This window comes from Protopterus annectens, chromosome 16.part0 (assembly GCF_019279795.1).
Source record: "Protopterus annectens isolate FY-2018-M chromosome 16.part0, PAN1.0, whole genome shotgun sequence".
Taxonomy (NCBI): Eukaryota; Metazoa; Chordata; order Ceratodontiformes; family Protopteridae; genus Protopterus; species Protopterus annectens.
Genome location: NC_056750.1, coordinates 798,190,441 through 798,214,708, shown reverse-complemented (window position 1 = coordinate 798,214,708; position 24,268 = coordinate 798,190,441). Strand labels below are relative to the sequence as shown.

At 37.0% G+C, this 24,268-nt stretch overlaps 1 protein-coding gene across 3 annotated transcripts in view; it reads left to right on the top strand.

Annotated features, from left to right (window-relative positions):
- Positions 1-24,268, top strand: part of ENTPD8 (ectonucleoside triphosphate diphosphohydrolase 8) — a 364,702-nt gene that overhangs the window by 72,967 nt on the left and 267,467 nt on the right. Inside the window, exon 2 of one of the 3 annotated variants that reach the window (XM_044058522.1) lies at positions 22,666-22,724. The exons of the other annotated variants lie outside the window; for them this stretch is intronic. The gene's annotated coding sequence lies outside the window, so the exon portion shown is untranslated. The remainder of the gene's footprint in view (positions 1-22,665; positions 22,725-24,268) is intronic. 3 annotated transcript variants of the gene reach the window in all.

The following is a 24,268-nucleotide window of genomic DNA, read 5'->3' as shown; positions in this document are numbered from 1 at the left end:
GCCACCATAGGTGTCCCACAGGGCTCTATACTGGGCCCGCTGTTGTTCTCTATTTTCACAAATAACCTCAAATGCTCTACACAACATGCCACACTCATACAATATGCAGATGATTCAACTCTGATCTGCTCCGCCTCATCTCCCACCACCCTACGTACACTCACTCAAGATACCTTTATCTCAGTAGAAAAATGGATATCTGGGATCCAACTAATTCTAAATCCCAAAAAGACAAAACTGCTACTATTTACCCCTAATAGATCAAAAAAAAAACCCTCTCCTTTACCATAACCTCTAATGACGGCACCACCATCTCCCCTTCTAACCACACCAAACTTCTGGGCATTGAAATAGACAATAATCTCCACTTTGATGTTCACATCTCACATACCATAAAACTAGTACACAAAAAACTAGGCTCCCTATACAGGCATAAGTCCTTTCTCTCACAAAAAGCAAGAGTCACTCTTGCACAAAGCCACCTCCTCTCAACTCTATTATACGCAGCACCAATCTTTACCCAAATCAGACAATGTGACCTAGACAAACTAGAATCATGCTACAATAAAATAGCCAAGTTTGCTACTAACTCAACCTATAGAACCCATCACTGTGCTGCACTAAAAGAACTAAAATGGCTTGAGCTACCACAGCTACTTAACTATCACCAGCTGGGCACAGCCTACAATATTCTCAAATATCCTGAAAAACCCCCTCATTATCCAACCTACTTACTATCTATACTACAAACCGATACCTAAGATCCAGTGAAAAATCTCTCCTCTCCATCACCAAGGCTAACAATAATGCAGGGAAAGCGCTCTACTCCCACACCGTTGCCAGAAATTGGAACTCTCTTCCCCTATCTGTGTCCTCTGCCCCCTCCACATCCATATTCAAAAACTCCCTCAAATCGCACCTTCTTAGTACATGGTTATGCCCTTGTATCACATAACCCTACCCATACTACTATTAACTCCCCAAATTCCTCTCTGATCACATGCTGGAGCTCTGATCCCCTGTAGGCTTGGTCATCTGAAAGGGTACTTTTAACTGTAGAATCTTACTTGATATATTTTCTTTTCTTACCAAAGTATGACTGACATTGTCTTTTTACCCATGTTCTATATCTTTTACCTGGAGTGTTTTTATTAATTCTTGTTATATTACTATGCTCAGCATACATGATGTAACCTGTTTTGTGTATTATGCTGGATGTACTGTATTTGTATAACTTGATGTTGGAGCTTTTCTCCCCGGGCCTCCGCTGAAAATGGACCTGGTCCAGTCGGAATTTCCCGGTTAACAAATGTAAAATAAATAAATAATAAATAAAATAAGTCTCATGTACCATATTCATAAATCCTTGATTGACTATATAAAGATATTTCACACAGTCACTGTACTTGGGTGTGAGTTTCCACCTCTCCCATTATTTTATTTTAATATGGTTAAGGATCCTTTTTTTACTTCCTCCTTTAACAAGTTTGTAGTCAGGTTTCTGTTACACAGAAATAAGCTTATGCTCATCAGATATTTGGTCAGAATTTCATTCTGCTTAACTTGTTCCCATATAACTATGTGAACGTTGGTTTTCTTTGTACTAATGTGATGCCTTATTGTTTCTCTCTTCTTCCCATGTTGCCTTTCCACAGACTTCTTTTCTGCCTCGCATTGCACTATAAACAGAAATTCCCAGAAGGTCATTCCTGTGTTAACAAATATAAGTAAATAAATCTGACCACTCCAAAAGAGGTTTACTGGGTAAGAGCACCTCTTCTGGAAGGATGATTTACAGATTCTGATTTGCTAAATAATCTGTTCTGCATTCCTGCACAGCAAAGGCTTAGTAACAGACAACTGATTCAGTTCCAGAAACATATTATTTTGAGAGGTTGTCTCAAATTTCTCGATAATTTTTTCTCTCATTCTATTGTTTTAAATAATTGGAGTCAAATATACATGGAAAATACCACACAAGTTGAAGACAAAAACAGGCATTTTCAACAAAAAGTGGACACAGGAAAATAATGTCTACAGAAATGTCTTGTTTCCTCTTCCTCTTAAGATTTGCTGAACATTTTAAAAATATCTGAAAATGTGGAGGACTGCAAAAAGAAAGTAAGAAAAAAAATCTGTAGTCAAGCATGTATTAAATGCATATTTAATAAATGATGTGGAATATGTATGATTGTAGAAAAACTACATGTTTTCAAACACACAAGACAAAAATGATGGCTTCAAATATCATCAGTCAAGTATCCTAACAATCTTAATGCATATTAATTTTATATGGGGTCACAGAAAACAGTATTGTAAACTGCAGAAAATGAAGGTGGTCTCAAAGGATATGTGGAGGTCTCACAGAAAAAAACAGCCTAATAAATTGGATGAAGGGGAATAAAATATTAGGAAAATTGAGATGACTACAAACTGAAGAAAACGTAGTGGGACATGAGAGGGAGAAGATGGCATTCGTGAAATTTAAAAAAATAATAATAAATCAAGCAAGAGTGATTAATGAATCATTAAAACAGTAACCATAATGTCAAATGCCTAGAGAATAGGATTGAAAGCTTTGTTTATAGCAGGAACAACTTGTTTCATATGTTTATTGAAGAGACGAAGCATGGGAGCGACATGGAAGTGGAACATTAGGAACAGTTTGTGTAAGTACAAAAATATATTTCTGTTTACGATTTACAAATGAGTGCAATGAGTGTATGGCATTTATTTATTCATTTTGTTTTTATTTTATGTTTGCTTACCAAAGAAGTGCACCGATCTCAGTTGACCATTTATAAATGCAGCCCAGGTGAGCACACCAGAATGTAAATTTACAAGAAATAGACAGGGAAACATACCTATAAAAACTTTAGGGGTTTATACAAACTTCAGACATGACAAAATGAAAGGCAAGTTACAAGCAAGGTGGATATGAAAGTTAGTAGTACATAGGTTATCACTTGGGACACTGTTTATTTAACCTGTCAACAGAACTATACTGAAAGCAAGACTTAATACTAGACCTGGTAAAGAAGAAACAATTTAAATAAAAATCACAGAACTAAAATTACATAAGCGGACTGGTCTAAATGAGGTTTACTATCCTCTTCTCTTTTCTGATATCGGCTGGAATGCAAAACTAGGCTGCAGGAACAGGAAGTAGTTTGCAAAATGTGCTTTTTTTCTGGCTTTGCTCCCCAAAGGTTTAACTAGCGACCAATTTGGACTGGGATTATTTGAAAATGTGAGTTTTCTTTTATGTTAAATAATCTCATATGCGAGTCTCGGTATCAGAGGGTGATGATTGTAAATAAGAGAGTAGCTGAAGAGCAATTTGTTGTGAATTATTCACATTGCGACATCTGTGGGATGGGCTAATATGAAAAAGTAACAATTCTCATTTTCTCCAAACTGCAGAATGTGCTTGTTATTTGAGGAATGGAATGTTATGAGTGGTAGTTCATATTCTTGTTCTAACATAAGTACACTCCTAACTATAGCCATTTTGACTAAGGGGCTGAGATGGTGGAGAATTTTTCTGCATAGCTTCAGTCATGCCATGGCTTTTGATGATGTAATCGCAGTATGGAGTTTGAAGGACATTTGGCGGTTATGCAGTAAGCTTGTGGTAACTCTGGTTGTTTATAATGGGTAGAGGTCCCCTTGTAGATCTTCAATTACCGTTATGCCCACTTTGGAATGGGCTTGCTGATTACTGAACGTCACAGTACCAGATTTACAGGAGTTTATGTTTAGATGCCTGCTAGTGGTCCACTGTGACAGTTTGCTTCATTTTTTGGTGACATACTTGTGTGATTTAAAAGATATGGAAAGGCAGCATGGGAATGAGACAAATGATCCCGGAGATACCCCACATGAAAGGGTACATTTGGTGGAAACAGTGGAGTTGGCATAGATTTGGAAAGTATGACTGGATAGGTAACGTTTTATCCATTGTATAATATTAGCTCCAAAGTTTAGCCTGTTCATTTTCTTCAGAAGCAGTTCATGACCATGTGCCTAATACTCATATCTGTGAACATGGCCTTGTTTATATTATCATAGTTTGTTGTGTGAAGTAAATGCGTGTGGTATGGCATACGTCATTCCTGCAGCTGTGTTGTGCATCACCAGGGAGACCACAATCCTTTAACTAGGTGAATATTTCCTTGCAGAAAACACTTTCAAAGACCTTAGGGAGAGGCCTGAGATTGGTGATTGTTATGACATCTTTTGGGCCTTGGGAGGACTGATTTTTGGTCAATGCAGCATTGATAGCATGCCTGAACGCTTCTGGATCATTGCTCTGGTGATAGAATGATTATATATCAATCCCTAACAAGACCATATAATGAAGTGTCACTGAAGGTGTATGGTCTCAAAACACTTATGTCTGTACATTATTTTGCTATGTAACACAACAATGAAAGTAAGACAGGCCCTAATCTGTAGATGATTTCGCTTTCTTCAGTAGTGTGACATTTGGAGTAGCTTCTAAACGAAGTAAGGTTTGAATAGACAGAGGACAGAGGAGAAAAGAGAGGAAGGCAATATATACTAATGAAAGGAACATAATGTAATTTAAATCCATTGAATTTACCCAATGAATCAACAAAAAGCCAAAGCGGAAGGAGTTTTACTCACAGCCTCCTTAAATTTAGTAAGTAAGGAGTTTCAGTTTATTTTGATCTGGGCAGCACTTTGAGTGCATTTTTTAATTTCACTTGTGTGCTTCTGCAATTGAACAATCAGCTTTATGGAGACTATCACTTCTACTGAAAGTCAGTCATTTCGCATACCTCCCAACTATACAGATTTTAGCTTCATATTTTTCATAAAATTGTGTTTTTCTGGCAAATTAGTGCAAATCATTAAAGATTTAAGTTAAAAACTAATGACAGACATTTGAGTTTCAGACTTCATGCCATTCAGAAGATTCATGCTAAAGTAAAACCTGTTATTCTATCAACTTTTTAAGTTTGTAAGAGCAATATTTAAAAATTGTCCCTATTTTTCGGCCTTTGTCCCACTTTTATTTATGGCTTTGTCCAGATTTCTTGTTCTAAGTGGTTGAGAGGTATAGTCATTTGTTTTTAATTATATTCAGCTGTTAAATGTATGTTTAGCTTTTTTTAAAGATTTATTATTAAGATAAATGTATCATAACTATGTTGCTGCGTTACCACACATAGTGAAAAAATGTTCAGTGTGAAAGTGTCATTGCTTATTCCATACTAAAAGAAATTGTGATAATTAGCATGTTGGAATGAGCAAGACTTGTGAGTATGAACCTGTAACACGTCAATCACAAACCCCAATGTTAGGATGAGTGAAGGTTACTTAACAATTGATTCAGCCAGTATACAATAGCTATTCAATGTAATCTCTTTTCTAGATTTAAAAAAATTACATCTGTGATGCATTCAAGGCAAACATGCATAACTTTGACTGGCCCTTAATACATGCATACAATAGTATGCAGGCTATCAGTTTCCTCAACTATGGCATTTATTTTATTTCTTATTTATTTTGCTTTTGTTTACCAGGTTTGCACAACTGGGTTTAGTCAAAATTCCATTTTCAGCAAAGGCCATGGGGAAAATATCCTACATATTAGACATTTTTAAACAGGCATTCAGTAATGTACATTAACAGTTATTAAAGTAAAATACATTAATTTCACATACATTTGCTGATTAGATTACATTCATATCAAATAGAGGCAACTATTACAGCAGAAAATATATTTATGCATTAGTAGATATCAATCACCGAGCATGTGAAGAAGTGCATTAGTGGGGTTGTCATATATCATAGCATAGATCATGTGATTAGTGCTTAGAAATTAGAAGAAATGGTAGCAAGAAGAAACTAGTTAGGGCAGAAAATGTTAAAATTGTAGTTAACAGTGTGGGTTATCTATCAGGTACATAGATAATTCTCTCTCATAGGTGTGTGTGTGTCTGTGTGTGTGTGTGTGTGTGTGTGTGTGTGTGTGTGTGTGTGTGTGTGTGTGTGTGTATGTAAAACAATAGGAAGTACTGCCAGCTATGCCAAGAGAAGTAGGGCAGTGGATGTGTAATATATTCCAGCACAGCTAGCTGGAATTTTGTAAAGAACTGTATGTCATTTCTATATCAAACTGATTTATACAGATGCTTTTGTTGAACAATGTATTTGTAAACCTGAGTATGTTGAAATTTATCAACAGTGTGCCCTACTGGAAAGAAAAGAAATGTACATGCATTATTGTAACTGAATTAAATGTATATATTTTAACAAAGGCTAATGGAAGGGAAGAGGCTAATCACAATCCAGCTGCAGCAAACTTTGAAAAAATAGTTGAACTTAAATTAGGCCATAAAGACAGTATCACACAGTTCTGGTTGCAGCCAGAAACAAAATGCCTGGGAAACAAGTATTAGGAAGTCTTCTTTGTCTCTGCCAGGAAGCTAATTGCTACTCTGGGAGGGTAGAGGTTTGAAATTGTTTTATGACTTCCAGAAGCAGCAGCAGATCTGAGTCAAGCATGTCCATGATAACATCCTAATAGCTTCTAGCTATCGGGGCTGCATGGGAACCATAAGTCAGATGACCAGATGTATATGATGTCATTTTGTAATTTCCTCTGGAATAATATATAGATATTACAGAAAGAACTCTCTCAGTCAGAATGAGCAGTCTGTTCTTGGAACCTGACAAAGGAGGTAGACCACTCACCCACTTCATCTTGCCTTGTACTAGTAAGTGGCCACAGGCTAGTACTCTTTCAATCAGTTAGGAAAATATATTCAGAATAGTCGCGCGCGCACACACACACACACACACACACACACACACACACACACACATATATATATATATATATATATATATATATATATAAATAATAGTTACGTATTATTTTTCCGTAACTGTGTGCATCTTTCCATTTGCTTTACTTTTAATATTTCCTGTGACTGAAACTCTGTTTACTGTAAATAAATATTTAGAATGTTCTTGTTCTTATATTATTTGTTATTAAATATATTTAAACTTTTCATTGAGGCTGGTCTTTTTAGAAAATATGTAAGCTTTTAGAGTATGTGTGTATATTTATTTGGTGATAACTGTGGCCATTCTTGAAAGCCTGGCTGTTTGGTCAACATTACCATTTGTATTAATATTAAATTCAGTCAGTATAATTGGATACCTTTTGAAGAACATTATAGTAACTGACTGGTGGCAGTGAATCTACCTTATAGTCTGGGCAAACTTGGTAGAGTGGGTAATCTATGCCAGCCTTTCCCTGGTGTGTGTGAGAAAATTAAATATCAAGAAATGTGTGTGTGTTAGTTACTTGGAGCAGGGACATGAAGCATTGGTTTCACAGAGATGTTGCTGGAGGACTTGGCTAGGACACTCGGCTGAGGACCTAACCTTACAGTTGTGCCAGTGGGGAGCCTTACTGGGGACCTGGAGAGACACAGAGCGAGAAAAACCCAGATCCCAGGCTGAGTGTGTTCCCTGTGTGCACTTAAGGGAAAGGAAGAGAGGTCTGCATCTGGAAACAGTGAGTGTATCCATTTGTACTCCAAGTGAATGTCCCTGGTGTGGATTCAGGTCCCTCTCGAGTGTCAGTGGTGTGGATTCTGGCTCCTTGATTACTGGCCCAGAGAGGGGATGTCACTCATATATATATATATATATATATATATATATATATATATATATATATAGATATATAGATATATATAGATATATACAGATATATATATATATATAGATAGATATACAGACACATGTGCACACATCTCTCTCTCTCTCTCTCTATATATATATATATATATATATATATATATATTTGGGTGTGTGTATTACAAGGTTTATATTAGAAGTATGGCGGTGTCAGAAAACTAAGTTTATGGCTGTGAGATGCTAGTAAACCTATTCAGGTACTTGGGAGAACTGGTTCTGGAGCTAGGATTCTGAATGTAGAGAAATGGTTTGACAATATGACAACTGAAGACAACAGTGGCATTTATCCTGAAGATGTACAGGAGCAGATCCACTCATTAGACAGGCAAAGTTTTACTTGTATTTTAAATGAGCTTGTATTATGAATAGACTTCAGTGGTAGTGGGAAGCAGTTACATAGTTCATCTACACTAACTGAATATATAAAGTCACTGGCAGTATTAGATGACTTGATTAGTGATATTTCTCTAGAATGTAAAATTCTATTGGTGTAGTGTTGTATAAAGTTACTAAGGGCTAGGCATTTTTTTTTGGATTATATAGACATCTGTGTATTGTAGTTAGCTGAAAAAGAGCTTGGTGATGTGGTAGCTCTAACCAGTTTAATTGTCTGAGGGCTAGGTAGTATTGTTTTCTATTGTTATCTTCTTCTTCTTCTTTCGGCTTTTCCCGGTTAGGGGTTGCCACAGCGGATCACCTGTCTGCTCATGATTGGCAGTGGAGTTTTTACAGTGTCGAGTTGCCAGCCCAGCACCCAACCTTGCACAGAAGGCACATACATGCATGCACTCATGCCTAGGGCCAATCTAGAGTGTCCAATCCACCTACAGCATTGTCTTTGGGAGGAAAATGGAGCACCTGGAGGAAACCCACACGGCCACAATGAGGACATGCAGACTCCGCACAGAAGACACCCCAGCATCGAACAAGAGAACCTCTTGCTGTGAAGCAACAATGCTAACCACTGCATCTCCGTGCCGCCACTATAGATTTGGCAATTTTATTATAGCATTGCTCAAGTTTGACAGTTGCAAGACTTGTAGGTTAATGAAGATTAATGCTGCAGGGAGGACAATGTAGCCACCCATGCTTACGAGTTGAAAGGCCTACTAAAGCAATCCTTTGACTATCAATGTCATCCACTGAGTTTCCCAAGAAATGGACGTTGATTGCCAGGCCTTTCTTCTGTAACACACACACACACACACACACACACACACATAGACACGCACACACACACACACCTCTATTCCATCTACCACATGCCTTTGGGGACAATAACAAAGTACCCAGACAAAACCCATGCAAATACAGTGAAGATATCCCAGCTGAGGAATGAAATAGAGAACCTCTTGCTGTAGGCCAACAATGGCACTCACTGTGCCAGACTGCTCTTGCTACACTTGCATAGTTTTCTTTGGTTAATTAGTGAAATGATGCATTTAAGTACAAGTGTAAATGCATTATCCCTTGATAGTATATTCTCTGACAGTAAAACTAAATGTTGTGACTTTACTTATATTTACAAATATGAGCAGTCATTTCTTCTATTAGTGCCAACCTGCTTTAAAAGCCATTTGTCTAGGAGGAGGAAGAAAGCAGATGAATCTTCAGCACTAGTCCCACTATGTCAAACTTTAACCAAATATAGGAATTGGTAAAAAAAAAACAGGCTCAGGACGGTGACACCTTTCGGAGTAAACCCTACTGCATTTGTACTCATACCTGTTTGCACTCTGGAAGCCACACCCTTTCTTCTTGCTCCTAAAAGTAAATGTCACATTAACAATCCTCCCAACCTGACATTTACACGTGATGTATTGGGTAAACATAGCCTAAGTCAGACACAGCACCCTCACAAAGAAATCAGTTTCTATGTGCAGACGGTTTGGGAAGGCAGCACTACGATTCAAACAGAATGGAAGAAAAAAGAATAGCAAACAAATGGCACTGCCTTACTGGTAGACGTACGGGAGATGGCTGCATGAGTAACCATTCTGATGTAATGAACATCTGCATGTAAAACAATTTAACAACATCTGCATGTAAAACTGTACTACTAATCGATTATACAAACATTAGGAGATTCTCTGCAAAGAAAGCTGATTAGTTGTTAAAGGAAAACTAAGCAAAGACCAAACTATTCAGCATAAAGCAAAGACTTGGGTCGTGGGAGAACTTTTAATGTTAACTGCGGTGGTGGTGCTGCAGTAGCGTTGTCGCCAAACAGTAAGACGTTGTCCTGTTCGATTCTCAGTTAGAGCGTCTTCTGTGTGGAGACATGCATGAATGATGTACCTTCGTTAAAGGTTGTGCATCAGGGCCGGCAACTCAGCACGTAAAAATCTACTGCCAATCATTAGCGCACCGGAGTTCTGCTGTGGCGACCCCTAACTGGAAAAAGCTGAAAGACACAACAACATAAAAAACTGGGTGTCTTATTTTGAAAGAGAAGTTTACTGTGATCTTAATTACAATAATAGCTGAACTAAAAGCTCTACATTGATTACTGCAGTGGATGCTTATAACATAGGGGATGCTGAGCTGTTTCCTAGCACTTCATAGACATAATAAAATCAGGTGAAACAATATTACAGCTTTTGTAAAGTCATAACGCATCACGATTAGAGCTCCTACCACAACCATTTTTTGTAACAAATTCACCACAAGAGCGAAGCTCAGTTTACTTTTTAGTGGAATTTCTTTACATCTATTTTAAAAATACATAATTGCTTACATCCAGAAACGCAGTAATAATTTTTTACAACACAAATTCGAGCTGCCATTTATTTGGCATTATGCTCCTTCGTAAGACTCTGTGGAATTCTGCATTGCAAATGGAATGTGTGCTACTCTCAGTACATTATGTGCCACTGGTGTATTAAAAACTATTGTTTTAACTCTTGACCTCTTGAGCGAATTACTTTGAAAAAGAAAGACAAAAAAGAAACCGTGTAGCAATATTATTTGTGATGCACTTCATTTTTGACAGCCATCTATGTAGCAGAAAGATTTGCTGACAATTTTAATAGACAACTTCATATACAAGAACGGTTAATTTTTTACATATGGACCTTAATACTACAAAGATACATTTACTAACTATTTATGCATAATCAGAGAACTTCAGGTATTACCACCCAGAGTTTCATTAAAAGACCTATTGTGAATATGTGTCTAATGCTAAAAATGCCCTGTTCCCATGATACACCAATTTGTGATTCTGAGACATGTTAGCTGTGATGAGGTAAGGTCTCATTATTGGTTAATTTGCATACTTCTGAAAGGCATTTACTACCAAATTAGTGATCTGCACATCATAGTAATAAACTGAAGCTCATGTAGACAAATAGCATTCTCTTCCCCCAGTCACTATATCACACACTCACACATCCCACAGATCTGGTACCAGTCCCTAATCTTTCTGCCCTCTCATGGTTCTCCCACCCCATAATAATTGCAGTGCCATTTCTGCATGTATTTATTATGTCATGGTGGTCTAGTGTGCCCCCACATCCTCCATTCCCTGTACTGTTTTTGGTGCTGTTACGGCACTTTAATCCTTGATTCATCCATGGTGTCCAGGGGTCCACACAATCCCCGTTGTGATATCAGACCATCAGGACCTCATGTTTGCTAGATGATGAAGTGTATTTGCAATTAATTTTTTTGAAATAGAAGGGGGAAAACATGTTTTCACAGCAACAGTGGAGTTTACAGAGGTAAACAGGAAAGCTTTACATTCAGACTCTAAATTAACGTTTGAAGTGAGGTTGAATGGATTGTTTTATCTGTGATATGAGCAGTCTGTTTTTAATAGACTGCCAGAAGTGTTTAGGGCTGGCACTTAAAGTTGTCTGACTCGTGTTTAATACATGCAACATTAGTTGCATTTGTGGTTAATTCATAAGTTTTGCTAAATGTGAGGTAATCACATTGCCCTTATCTGTTGGGTTGGTTAGATTTCCACTCTTCTCAGGTTGTACCACAGACTTTCACTAAATATTTTACACTTGTCATTAGCCATTGGTAGAGTTGTTTTCATTTAAGTCTCAGTACTGTTTCATGGAGCCAAGAGTCCTAAATGTTTGAGAGCTGATTCATGAAATAGGAGAGAACAGAGTTGGATTTATTTTTAGTATGTAAAGAGGAATAGTCAATGGTATGATAGCTGGAAGCTAGGAGCTCTATTATTCTGGTTTCTAGCACTGAACTATCTGTAACTATTTGAGGTGGAAGCTTTGGAGTTTTCATGGAACAAATATAGACAATAGATAAGTCATGCAATGATTTATATCTCTGACATATATTAGTAATAAAAATGTTCAGTTTTGATAGAACACCTTCTGTACTCTACAAATTGTCCTAATCCTTTGGAACTGAGGCATTCCTTTTGCAGAGATTCAGGTTCTCCTGTGGCATTTACATTAAATTCATTCAGTATAACAGTGTTATTTGGAATGCTGTAAGGTTTTATTTCATTTACTAGATTTTCTAGTCATCTTAGTTGAGATTTATTTAGTAGTTTTGAGAGAAAGCCTGCTTAGATGTAAGTTGGTGGGTGGTTCAGAGATGGATGTGGAAGTCAAGTCATTGTAGAAGGTTATATGATCACACTGCTGATCAGAAGAATGAATAGTCAGAGGTTCCATTCCTGGTGAAAACTATATCCTTTGTACTTTAAAACTCTCTTTTGGGAATTGGGGTGTCAAGTTGCATGGAGAGGACTCTATACAACTACTAAAGGAAAGTAAGAAAGAAAGAAGGGAAAATAAATACAAAATGTATATCAGGTATAAATGCAGTAGTAGAAGTAAACGTGTCATCTCAGTAATGCAGCAGGAAGATACAGGGGGAGAGAGGAAAATAAGTAGGATTGGAGACTAGCAGAAGAGGCAGACAGCTAAATAAACAAAAATATAGGTGAATTGTGCAATTGTTCTGTCGAAAAAAATAATAAAATAATACAAGTGAATCGTGCAACTGTTCTGTCGAAAAATTAATAAACAATATAGGTGATTCGTGCAATTGTGCTGTCGAAAAAAATAATAAAAAAATACAAGTGAATCGTGCAACTGTTCTGTTGAAAAAATAATAAACAATATAGGTGATTTTGTGCAATTGTTCTGTCAAAAAAAAAAAAATACAAGTGAATCATGCAACTGTTCTGTCGAAAAAAATAATAAAAAAACAACATAGGTGATTCGTGCAATTGTTCTGTCGAAAAAAATAAAAAAATACAAGTGAATCGTGCAACTGTTCTGTCGAAAAAATAATAAACAATATAGGTGATTCGTGCAATTGTTCTGTCGAAAAAAATAAAAAAAATACAACTGAATCATGCAATTGTTTTGTCGAAAAAAATAATACAAAAACAGTATAGGTGATTCATGCAATTGTTCTGCCAAAAAAAATAATATAGGTGATTCGTGTAATTGTTCTGTCAAAAACAAAATAAAAATAAAAAAACTATAGGTGATTCTTGCAATTGTTCTGTTTTCATTTTCCTTACAGCCTAAAGTCTTTGTAGACCCTCTGCATCCAGCAGTTTACTATCAGTGACGTAGTAACACTTCATGTAAAAGATTTTCAAAAGTCTCAGCAATGTCACGCGAGAAGCGAAAATAAAGAAATGAGGCCTTGTCGTTCTGAAGAACTGCGAAGACTGCATCAGATTATACTGAACTCTCTTACCTAAACAGGTTGAAAAGGTGGCAATATTAGTCAGGATCTTGCCTGCTATAGTATGTATAATTCTGGTACATAAATAAGGAAGTGCAAAAAAAAAAAAAACTACCTCGTGGAGTAATGTATAACAAGGGTCTACAAACTCTGCACCATCAATAATGACAGCTACCAGCTGGATATGTTGTCACAGCCACCATCTAAGTAAATATCAACGGTCTGATAAGAGCAGTGAATGATAGGTAGGGTTTCACCTAAAATAGGCTAAGTTATGTTAACAGTGAAGGGTAGTAAAAACAAGTATTTGTATATTTGTATATGTTTGTGTGTGTGTCGAAGTGTGCACTTTCACAGGGGTATGTGTGTGATCGAATGGAGGCAAAAGTTACATGTGGGTGAATAGCGTCACATATATACAACTTTGTTTGACATAGTACTGAAGGTCTTAATTTCAAATGGTATTTTATTAAGAATTTACAAATGGCAGCTAAAAGATTACCCAGCCTGTCACAGGTTAACAGTTATCATTATTATTGGCAAGTGCTAAAAATTTTTAGCAAAGCAAAGGAAATACTAAAATGCATATTTTATATGATAAAAGAATTAAGATAAATAAAATCCAACTACAGCTAGTTCAAAGTGAACTTTATTTCCTACAAGTAATGACTAAACATCTTGGCTACTGCTTTCAAAGAGTATACAGCATATTAAAATGCACCCATTAAATAACCACAGCAGTTAAAATACAAATATTAATCACCTCACTAAAACCCTTGACATGAAAGTTTTCCATGGATATTCAGTACTCTCTAAGTCTTAATGTACTAAACTTCAAAATAACAAGTTTTCCATATAAAGCCAAAACAGGCTAACATGATTAGCCTTCCTGTCAATATTTACAACCGGATCTAAAAATATTCACTTTTAACATACGAGCATCACCTCTGACACTGGATTGTCTTCTAATTGTAATATCACTTAAATGCTCCTTCAACCCAATTTTAAATGCTTTTTTTTTTTTTAATTTTTAGCTTGTCCTATACAGACAAGGCTGTCTGAGCAAGAATAAGGACCAATGAAAAGTGCGTTGCTTAGGGGCCGCAGTCAGATTCCTTCAGCATTGTCGGGTGAAATACATTGGTGTTTATATGGGATTGACAGGGAGGAAACATATTTATTTTCTATTAATTTGTGTCCTTTTTATACTATTACTAGTTCCAGTCAACAAATACAGGAAAATATGTTAATGTGCATGTCAAAAAAAATCTGGAGTTTATTAGTGAGCTTTGCCAGCAAACTTGACCTGCTCATTTGCTCCCTCACAAAAACACTTCTGTAGAACATTTAATGCCAAAGATGCATGTGGTTCTGTGGTGTATCTCAATTCATTGTAACCTACAGAATTCATTTCTTAATATTCTTTCTAAAATAAAAGCAAATGTTAGCACATGCAAACAGGCAGATGAGAACATATCTAGGCCTCATATATCTCCGCAAAGACAAAGGTTGCCGGGGCCTTTAGCAGAGCCAGAGAGCAGTCCCATATAAGCTTGAAATGGTATTATGTTTCTTGTTTCATTGGGATGGGTGAATAGTCTGCCACACATGTATTAGAACATCTCCAGATGCTTTAAGTAAGTTTAGATCATATTATTTGCATGTACAAGTTATCGACCTAGAACAATGTAAACAGACATTTGCAATCATACATGTTTGTTTTTGGAAGTTTTCCTGTCACTAAGGGTGAAAATACAAATACAGATTACCAAAATTCTATTTATGTTCCCAAAGCCTTCTTTGAATGGCATGAAAGAAAGATGCAAAACGTACTTGCCAGAAGCAAATACATCTGTTAAAAACGAAACTGGAATCAAACATACAAATGGCAGGAAAAATGCCTCAAGTCTCTCACCTGTCCTATGAAGAATCATTCCTTATTTTGAATTTGTTAACCGGGTTAGAGCATTGATCTCATTTGACCCATTTCAGCTTCAGCCCAGGGAAAACACAATAGTTACATGACATTATATGCAGAGTGAATGACAAAATATAAATATATTATATACAAAATGAATATCATAGCTGGCTAGAGGTAATAAAGGCAATATATAAATGGCAGTAAATACAAAGTGAGTGAAAATACAAAATATATGTGCATTGTATATAGAGTCCTACAGACTGCTGAGAGGTGACCTGTGCCTGTCATACAAGGCATCCTCTGACCCAGTACTGATGGGCTTACTGCACGTCAGCAAGTCTAATGGTATAAGAAATACTCAGTCTAGGGATCTAAAATGCTTCTGCAACATCAACAGAGCTGTTTGGAGGGACACATATATCTCACAGATGAAACTGCTGCTGTAGAACAGACTCCCCATCCAAATAAAACAAACTTCATCCCTGTCCATTTTCAAGCACAACATAGCCCTACGAATGAGAAACAAAGAATTTATCCCAGAACTGCCTCTGAACTACTAATCACTCAGGGACTTAGAGACACACACACATATTAATCTAGCCTTTGACCATCATGTGTCTACAGTGGTAAGGAAATCATTTTGTGTTGTGCAACTTATAAACAAAGGTATGGCATCTAAGTTCAGGGATGTCATTGTTCCACTGTATTCGGCATTTATCAGACCTATCATTAAGTACAATGCCCCCCTTTGGTATGTACCTAACCAGGCATATCCAACAACAGGAATGTCCACAGAGGTTCCTCACTAAAAGAATACAGGGCATAAGTAATATGTCCTGTACAGACCACCAAAAGGCCATATCCATTCATTCTGTCTCTTACAGGCTTTTGAGGGGAGATCTGTGCCTGGCATACAGGGCTTTGTCAGACCCCACTCTGATGGACCTCCTGCATATCCACAAAACAACAAGAACATTACCCATTATAAAGACTTAAACCTTGCCTGTAATATAAATAGTTCCTGCTGGAGAGATAGGTATGTATCCAGAGACTACCCTGTCTATGGAACAGGCTTCCCATCCATGTGAAGCAGAGTTCCTCCCTAACCCAATTCAAGTGTAACTTGGACAATTGGATGGAAAACCAGAAATTCATTTCTGGTTTGGCGCCCATGTCTGTAATGGGCAGAGACAACTTGTAAGTGGTTCACATTAGGGGTAATATACAATTTATCAATGATGGAATGGGTAAGGCCAATCTATAAATAAATGCATTAGGTTACTTTGAGTGCAAAAACAGAAATTGACCAGGCTTAAAATGACTCACAAGGACAGCTGGCCTAGTACTTACTTATAAACCAATGACTGGAAATCACAGCTGGCATGTTGAAAGAATCACAATCAAAAGTAGAGTCAGAGCAAGGTATGTAAACAGTAGAAGGGAACGACTGGGTTAGGTCATATGACGAGAGAAAGAAGGTGCATTTTCTTAGAGTGTTAAAATGTCCTTTTATTTGTGAATGAAAAATGGGATAAGAGGAATGATCTTTAAGAAAAAAAGAAGGGAGAGTTTGCCACAGTTTTGGAACCAAGGACTGAGAAAACAAATCATCTGTGCAGTGAAGCCTGGATTGGGGGGTGGGGTGTTGGAGGAGAGGCCATAACTGATTAGGATGTCTAAGGTTGTATGTTAGTGCAGCTATGAAAAGTTTGGATGTTAGTGATGGAAAACTGTCATTCTTAATTACTTTAAATAGTTGAGAGTCAAGTAGAAATCAGCATGTTGTTTCATTGGTAGTCAGACAGTTTTTTCAATAGTTTTGCAGTGGTCATTTCTTGGGGAGAGTGTGATGAATCTCCAAATGGCATTTGAAATGAACTGAATGGTGGATATATGTCATTTAGAAGCTGCAGCAATTAACTGGAAACAGTATTCTAGCTGAGCCAGTAAGATACCTTTACATATGGCATTTATACTGGATCTGTATAGGAAGGGGAGATCTTATTAGCCCAAACCAGGAGAGAGTTGATTGTGTGTGTCTGTGTGTGTGTGTGTCTGTGTGTGTGTAGTCCAGGTGGCACTGGAAATTTAGGAAGGGGTCAAACAAAATCGTAAGTATTTGAATAAAGTGAGATAATCAAGGCCTGGAGATAGAAGTGAGCTTTTACCTAGTGCCATAAAACATTGTTTTTTTAATTTTTAGAGCAATTTAGTAGTAAGTGTTTATCAATGATTTTCATGACCTTGTTCAATGAATAGAAACAGCCTCATGACCCTGACTACATGTGTTGCACTCGTGGTCTGCATGCTGTGGGAAATCATGTATGATAGGAGAGGCGTGAAGAAGAAAATGCCTGCACATCTATATGATGGGAGGGGGATGGGGACACGCTGTGGTTGTGTCCATTCTCAGCTTTTGGCAGGTACCTGAAAACAAGATAAGGCTATTAAAGTGATGAGCTGGACAATAAAGAGTACATCAGCATGGGGTAGGGGTTCACCTAGCACAGTCCAACCACGTCAGCAGTACATCAGGTGGTCACAGTATGATGCCCTTACACACCTGTTGCTGCTCTAACTCATGGGGATATACCTGTTCCTCCTCCAACTCGTGGGGTACTGCACAGCTGGAAAAATGACCTATGAAGAATCATGGTATGTCACACTATAGTATGTGATATTCTGAGAGGAGACTGAAACAATTAGTGTGCACTGCAGGATCTGAAATCAGTTGCTCCTGACCCCAACAGTCAAGCTGATCAAACATGTAAACTAACAGCAAGAAATATCTGCTTTCTATGTATCTAGCTGCATACCTATCCTCTCTATTTATTTAATTAACCTACTTAGCTAGTTGATTATCTCGGTTTCCTAGCATAAATGATATGTGCATTTTAAGTAACATGACAAGGCTCATCATATTCTTACATCTGTTCACTGTATTCACAAGGTTGAAGGAAACCATTTCTTGTTGTGTCTTTCGGCTTTTCCCAGTTAGGGGTTGCCACAGCAGAACTCCGGTCTGCTAATGATTGGTAGTTGATTTTTACGTGCCGAGTTAACAGCCCTGATGCACAACCTTCAATGAAGGTACGCCCATGCACACATGTCTCCACGCAGAAGACGCTCTAGCTGAGAATCGAACCAGACAGCGTCTTACTGTGAGGCGACAACGCTACCGCAGCACCACCACCCGGGTTTCTGCTGAAGTAAAAATGATCAAAGTAAGCCAGTTGTGGAATATGGATATAAAACAGAAGTGGCTAGTCAACTTCAGTTGTGAAAATGCAATGTAAAGTCCAAGTGTGTCACAAGTCATTCTTAAGTTCATGCTCTTTGTACTTATAACTAAGGAGGAATGCAGATAAAAACATAGCTATTAACACACACACAAAATACAGCCAGAACTGTGTGTGTGTGTGTGGGCGCGCATGTGTGTGCGTGTTAATTGTGAAAATCCATATCTGGTGCCTCCCAACTTAAATAAAACTCTTCTCCAAGTTGAAAAGTATAAAAAGTTCTTCTCTACACCAGTAAAAAAAAAAAAAAAAAAACGAAGAAGCAAGCAGCACAATAAGTTGTTCAGCGCATCATTTTAGCCATAAATGCACAATCGACATTCATTCATGAAGCTGCAAGGTTATCAAGGCATCAGGCCTCCACTGAAAATGGACTCTTTCCCAGGTGGACTTTCCCGGTAATCAGATGTCAATAAATAAATAAATTAATACCAATACTGCACTCTTGCTCCATTAGCATATGATGATCACTCCCCCTGTCAGCGAGCAGCTGCCTCTTTTATCCCATCCTAGTTATGGCTGTGAGTACAGTATTACTTAGTCAGGCAAAGCAAACAACTACAGTCCGTTCCCACTGTGGATGGCTCATCCAGTTACAACTTGATGAAGAACCAACTCACAGAACAAAACTGGTTGGGAAATCGACCCTTAGATAAAAAAATAACTGTAAGCAGAAGGGCAGGCTCCTAAATACTCCCCTTCCCAGACTTATACATACCAACTTCTTGGCTGTACAAACACAAAGAAAGGAAAACTCTCCCTAAAAAAGGAATCACCACTGGTACACACCGCATTAGCCATGACTTAGTATAGAACACAGTAACTGGGGAGTTCAGCTTCATCAAATTGTGCTTGGCGAACTGGTTCTTAGTCCAGGTTGCACCCCTATGAGTAATAGAGAAGCCCCACCAAAATATTAATATGTTTAAACAGAAAAAGTAACAGAGCTGAATGTTAATAATAAAAAAAAAAACTGAACTCAGTAGAAATATTTATATGTTTAAATTGCAGTGACCACCGATCTGATTATATTTCTTAGCAAAGGTGTTCAGGATTTGCCTTCCTAGACTGGAGATGCAGGGAACTTGCGTTTATTTCAAACTTTTTTTTCTTTAATATGGCTTTTCACAATAAACGCACACAAACATACACATGAAGAGAACTCATTTGAACAGTCATGCATAATGTTAGGCAGATGTCATTTAATCAACAGCACGACCATGGAGCACTGAACGATTGAAGAAAAGCGAGTTTTTTTTTCCTCTGTTGTTGTGTGACCCTGGAGTAGGTATATTTAAGTTGAGGAGTTTCCCCAGATGGGGGTGCATGGAGGGCCTGGCCCCATGTAAAAAAAAAAAAAAAAAAAAACTACCTCCACAATTCAGCAAATGTTGTTTCGCTCGTTATTTTTCAATCATTCAACACTTGATAAATCAACTTGTATCCCATAATGTTGTGCTGATCACATTTTTTCGAGCTTGTTTGCTACGTACATTACATCACAACACTTTGTGTATTCAGTCATGCACCTGACAAGGTTTTCTAGCTAGAACACACATACATAGTCATTGATACTTCACACATTTTAGACCTTGATCTCAATCACTTACAAATCCGAGCAATCCTTATTTTCTCAAGGCAAACTTTCAACTATTCTCCTAAGGAACAAAATGACAAAGTAAGATGCCTGTTTTTATAAATGACATACAGGTGATATTTGAGAAGTACAGAGATACTCAAATAAAAATTACTCATCAGGTCTTTTCTCGAGACAACTGATGTGACCACGATTCAGGCAGCAAGCAGGGCTGCTTAAAGATAACGGTTACAGCTCATTCTTCAAAATACAGCTGGTAACTGTGGGGAATGCAAGAAAATGTACACAGTGTACGATAAAAATGCTGTCAGCAAAGACTGGCTGAACATCTGCAGTGACGCCCAAATAAATACATTGAAAGGCAGTGTACATTTTTAATTTTGTTAGGTTGTCTGTGTAACTTGCAAAAGTGCTCTTATAAGTGAGTATTAAATAGAAATGAATAAACTGTCACACAACTTGAAAATATATTATAAAACTTACAAAACAAACACGTTATACAGAAAAAGAGCTTGCCAGCGATAGTTTAACTGTGCATTACACATTAATGTTTCTACGATCTCTTTTTCACAAAAGGCAGTGTGACAACCCCCACTTAACCCGGGCAGTAACTAAGGAGCCTCAATCCTCACCACTGTCTCCGGTAAGGGAGCTTTACTGAAAGCAGGGATAGAACACAATTTCCCCTAAGAATACACCAGCAACAAACCTGGGACTGGACTATATGCTTCAGTCCAAGTCCCCGAATGAGTCTTCACACTAACCACTGCAGAGCAATGTGTCCCAGTTCTAGATGTTTGACACGCTCACTCAAATATTTGATAGTCACACATACAAACACTCTTGGGAAAGACTGGCACAGATGTGCCTGCTATGTCCTCTATCCCAAATTACAAGGTAATGGCTGCCACCACTCAAATACCACAATATCCTTCAAAAGGAGTATTCAGTTATATCGGGCAAAATAAATATTGATATAAATAGTAGCATGTAATCCAAGCAGTAAGTCTTTATGGAGTGGCACTGGTGTTAGCACAATCAGCATAAACACACTCAGGTTATTAAAAGTACTTTCTAAATAACCAGCTACAATAAAATGTAGTGAAATATTTAATAATAAAATGATTTAAAACATGCAAACACTGAATAAAGATTCCAATAAACCACAGAGTTTCATATACAGGAATTATGAAAATAACACTGAAAGACAGAGTTTTTCTACAATCAGTGTGAAATCTGTCTAGCTAACTGTAGTTGCTTAACTGTCTAAAGATTAAGTGCCCCTGCCTACTCTAACTCAGCAAGGAAAGATGATAGTCTTACTTCTGTAAGGCAAGATTTTAATTTATGCCCACTCTTCAGGCCATTGTCAACTCCTCCTACTATTTCTGCTGAACAGCTCTGGAAAACTCTGAGTGATAATTACTGATCTGGAAAACAACTGACAACTACAACAACTGACTCAGCACCTACTTTTGTAACAGATTTTTTTTAAAAAGTCACAGAAAGCTGTTATGAGAATTCTACTGTCTCATGCCAGACTTTCATAAAGCAAAACTGCTGCTGTGGACAGTCTATTACTTTTGTGTCTACCACATCATCGTATCACTAATATGCAAATGCCTCTTCGAACACCTATTCAACGAACAAACTAATCATCGAACTAAGTTTTCAGCAAAAAATTTTCCTACGGCAAACTTATCGCAGTAGTCCTTAGTGACCATAAAAAAAAAAAAAAAAAGTGTAGGTTGGGGGGCTACGCCACCCACACCCCCCACTCCCCCCTAACTAAATATATAAACTCCGAGATCATACTACAGTGGGGAAAAAGAGCCAATTCAAGATGGTGGCCAACCACTGTTTTGCCTTGGGAAACAATTCACTGAAAACTTAGTTCAATTATTAGTATATTCGCAGAATAGGTGTTTGATGAAGAGGCGTTCATGTATTAGTGATTCAACAATGTGATAAACACATTACATTCAGCTCTGAAACATGATGACATCACATTTAGGTCAGCTGACTAGCATAACCTACATACAGAATTCTTTAAAAAACATGTACATTTGGTAAGCCAGAAGATCACTGTTTGATTCAAACATCATATATAAACCAAAGTAATACTCAAAAAACAAACTTATTTACAAAATTATAGCTAGTCATGCTGGGATATACAACACAGGTAATTTACAAAACTTCAGCCAATCATGCTAGCACAGATAATATTGGATATCCTCATAGGCAGGAATAGAATATGTAGTAAGAATGCAAAATTTAGCCTGCAACAGCACAAATTAATTGGGGTTATATTGACAGCAGCACTGCATTGACAAGTAACATATACTGTATACTTTTAATGTTTATGATAGGCAAATGGAATATGTTCAAATTCATATTTATTTTAATTTCTGTGCTTTTGATAGATTCACTGCCTTGTAGAAAACGGATATATGCAAAACTGGTGTGACTTCAATAAACACTTGTAAGTTTTTTTTTATAATTTAACTCATTATTTATGCTTGTTGTAGATTTTTACTGTAATATGTGTATCATTTTCAGATATGGGCATAATAGGAAAAGTAGAATCTTTGTCAGAGGAGGGTGAAGGAGTGCTTGCCCACTGCCAAAAATGTTTATGTGTTTTGACACCTTAGGAGTGTTGCTGTTTTGACTAATTACTTCTAAAGGTTTTTGATAGTTTGATAATAGATTAACTAAGATGCATTTATAGAGATCAAAGCATATGATTCTAACATGATTTAAAAAATGTAACAAAGGTTTTTCAGAGACATGATTAGGTGAAAGCACTGTGGTATTTCTATTGTACAGAATGTATATGCCATTAAGTGTGGTTAGTCAGCCATAAGGTTTTGTGAAATAAGTTTTCATATTATTACTTTATTTTATATGTTCCTGGATGACAACATACCACTGCAGCAGTCTGATATACTAAAAAAAATGATTGTTGGTGTTTCCTCTGGAATGAGTGTAGTACATATCTAATCTGAACAAACAAGGACATCCGAAGGTACACGTCTTTGCTTTTTTCATGTTTGTCAGCACAATGAGGCTGTTATGCTAACATTTAATTGGATTTTCCATATTAAAAAAAAAATATTTGTTAATTCATAGTTAAATTACTGACATAACTCAATGCATGGTTGCTAGGGACCCTATACCTGACACAAGCCAAAGAAGGTCATCCTAACTGATGACTAACTCATTCAGGGAGGGAGGGAGAGAGACACACACACGTATATATATATATATATATATATATATATATATATATATATATATATATATATATATACATACATACACACACACACACAAAGACACATGTCAGTATGCAGACCCAGAGGCAATTCACACTAAGTATGTGGGAGGAATCCAGAGAACAATGGAAACGCACAGATAATAATTATATGGCTTGGCTCAAAATGTACCTCAGCCGAGAATCAAATTAGAGTACCTGGGGCTTGAGGTAAAAATGCTAAAAACAGACCGTTAGGGTACACATTTGTACTAATATGCATTGTTATGTATTTTACAACTACTCAGTAACAATTAGATATATAGTCATTTACTTTTAACCTGTTTAAAATAAGGACAGTCTGTTTATCTGAGAGAGTATGAAATGCTTTGCTTATATCCAGATAAATAAATAACCATTTTTCTCCTTGACCTAGTAAAGAGTTTTTTTCATAAAAAAAATAATCTGACAATCTAAAGATGAGTCAGCCTTCATAAATTCAATATGTACAGTATCTATAGGAGGTTTTAAACTTCCCGTTCATTTCTATTTCTTTCAATATACATCTTTAAAAGCATTTTCCAATAATAGAAATAAGACTTATAGGCATATAATAATGCAATTCATATGTATTACCCCCAGCACTGAAATAAATAGGACATGCTGGAGGGACAGATTCATAACCCAGAGGCTCCCTTCACTCTGGAATAAAATCCCAGTCCAGGTTAGGCAGAGTCCCTCATTGACTCTCTTCAAGAGGAATCTTGATG